We start from the raw sequence: 2896 nt of genomic DNA, 5'->3' as shown, positions 1-2896 counted from the left end.
CAACGAATTGACGGCCAGAGTTGAAAATCTAGAATCTTCTGTTGCCGAAATAAAAGATATGGTGCAGCAGCTGTTAGAAGCTCAAAAAGCCCAATCATCTGCCCCTCCTGCTCAAGCACCTGCTCCACAAGCATTTGCTGCAAATGAGCTTTGGAACATCTTCCAGCCCATGCTTGAACAACAGCAACAAATGGCTACTAAAAAGCATGCCAATCAAGTACAAATGCTGACCAACATGGTGGAATCTCGGTTCAAAGACACTTAAGCAGACATCAAGGCTATAAAAGCTAGCATACAAAAGACTGCTCAGAGTGAGAAAGGTCCATCTACCATTTTCTTCATGGATACACCCCTGGCAGGTAATGCCAAAAAGGGGGAGAAAACCAAGCTGAAAAAGAAAGGTATAGAAGATGGGATATACTTTGAACAAGAAAAACCCAAAACCACAAAAACTCCAACAGCTGATACAACAGTAGTTACAAAAACTGCTGTCAGTAGCCAAACAGCTGCTATCTCATCAACACACACACCTCCAACACACACCACTTCATCACACACCACCACAACTACTGTTCCACCACCACCACCTGTGTCTACAACACAAAAACCACCCCTACCATCACAAACAGCCAAACCATCATCACCCCTGCTAAAAGGCAGAAGACAACAGATGTCACAACATCTGTTGTAATGACAACAGTGGTTAAAACACAAGTTGTTTCAACTACTGTTAGTCAACCACTGATCACCTCCCAAACAACTGCCACAATAACCCCTGCTCAAAAGCAGAAGACATCTGCTGACACATCAGCAGTTGTAATGGCAGCAGCAGTTGAGACACCAGTTGTTTCAACAGTTGTTTGTCAGCCATCCACCACTGCTCTATCCTTTCCTATATCTCAACCTAAGCTCTTTAGCAGAAAAAGAAAGCCAATCACTGCCGATGAAGGGATACATGATCCAAATGCTGAAAAGTATCCACTGGAGCTTGAAGCCGTCAAAAATGAGATGAGGCAGTTTTATACAGAAACAGATCCCTCAAAAAGAAAATTCTCCTCACTCATAGGCTATATAGCTCCAGAAGATATAAATGATTATCTCAAGATAAAGGCAAGGCAAGCTAAAGTTAAAGCCAAGGTTGACAGTGAGAAAGAAAGGCTAAGAGAAGAAGGCATTGCTAATAGACTAGAGTTCTACCTAGCAAAGGTTAAGCAGATGGAAGAATTTGCACAAGAGCTAGAAAAGGGAAAGGCTGATCAAAAGAAGAAGTTAAGAGAACAACTTCTAGCCTTCATCATGAAAGAAAAATTCTATCCTGCTGAAGAACAACAGTTTAAGGAATGGCCATTAGTAGCTTTAAAGCATGAGGCTGAAAGGATCCAAAGAATCAAGAATGATCCTTCAAAGAAGAAAAATGCTCCAAACTGGAGTAAATACAAAAGGCTCATTGCTGACCTCACTGCTGAATATAAAGGAAAGAAAAAGGAGTTAGTGGATGCTAAGATGGACACTGCTGAAGCCATATCAAAATGGTCTAGGCAGCAAACTGATGAAGCCTATGAGAGGCTAAAGAAAAAGAAGAAAACTGCTTCAGATGCTTCAAAGAAAAGAGAACAGATGATGAAGCTTGAACAGAAAATTGAAAACCTCAAGACAATGCTAAAATCAGCAGACAGTCCTACACTTGGGTCAAAACAAGATGAAGGCAAACAGCTGACTGAAGAAGAGGTCTTAGAAAAGGAAGCTGAGTATCTCAAGGACACCATCTCAAAAATGGGTCTAAATGAAGACAGCTCATCAAAGCTTCAAAACCTTTTTAAGAAGGTACTCAACAAACCTGCATCTCCAAACACTGCAAAAGACAAGACAGAAGTCTGCAGATGATATAGCTGCAGCAGACAGAGTCATTGAAGAAGCTTTCAATAGAATGTCTAAAAGTCTGCAGATGTTTTCAAGGCCATCATCCCTCAACTCATCAGATAATAAATCTCTCCCAAGAAACCCATTGGATTCAAAAATACTAAAGTGGAAGTCTGATCAAAAGACCCACGTATTGACTTTGCTCAGATCCAATGGTGAGGTGAAGCATATATCAAGGAAAGAAGCACTAGGCCTTAGTGTTCAAGATTTGGAGGATCTCCTTGAGCTTTCATTGTGCAGGGATGTAGATGACCAGAGTGCCAAAGAATTTGAAGCTAAATTTAAGGAACAAGCTAGGGCACTCCTAATGAAGTAATAAAGGTCCTGAATAAGGAATGGTTTTGGCATTATCTGTTCCAGGGGGAGATTGTTGGGATTGAACCCTAACAGAGGAACAGATAATGTAAAGCCAAAACCGGATCCCATCAGTGGACACTTAATAAGCAGTAGTTTACTCTAATCTCTCCCCTTGACAGTGGTTATCTAACAGCTGATGGATGTTAAGTGCTGCTCAACTACAACAACTGATAAACCAAATTCTGATGATTATCTAACAACTGCTAAAGACAAACTCTGTTGCTCTATCTACTGCTGTATCCTAAGTACTGCTGAAGACTCAAGCACTGCCCTCTTAAAGACTGATCACCTTCGAAGAAAGCACTGAAGACTCAACATCTGTGCTAAGGCTACAACAGTGGAACGTGAAGCAGTAGTTTCCTTATGTTTTGTAATTTAGTGATTATCAGATGTTACATAACAGTAGTTTGTATAGAACAGTATTTATAGTTTGTTAGGTCATTAGATGTCACTATCATGGTAACGTCAGCTGAAGCATATCAGTAGTTTGGTTTGCCTATAAGTATGACAGTACTCTGTACTGTTACACTTGATCGTTTTGAGTGAGTTTTTCTCCTCAATTCATCCTTTCATCTTGTGCAACCAACTCTGGTGTATCAGGCTGAGGGGGGGTTTAGAT

The sequence above is a fragment of the Helianthus annuus genome, chromosome 2 (assembly GCF_002127325.2).
Source record: "Helianthus annuus cultivar XRQ/B chromosome 2, HanXRQr2.0-SUNRISE, whole genome shotgun sequence".
Taxonomy (NCBI): domain Eukaryota; kingdom Viridiplantae; phylum Streptophyta; class Magnoliopsida; order Asterales; family Asteraceae; genus Helianthus; species Helianthus annuus.
Note: the sequence above shows the minus strand (reverse complement) of the source record.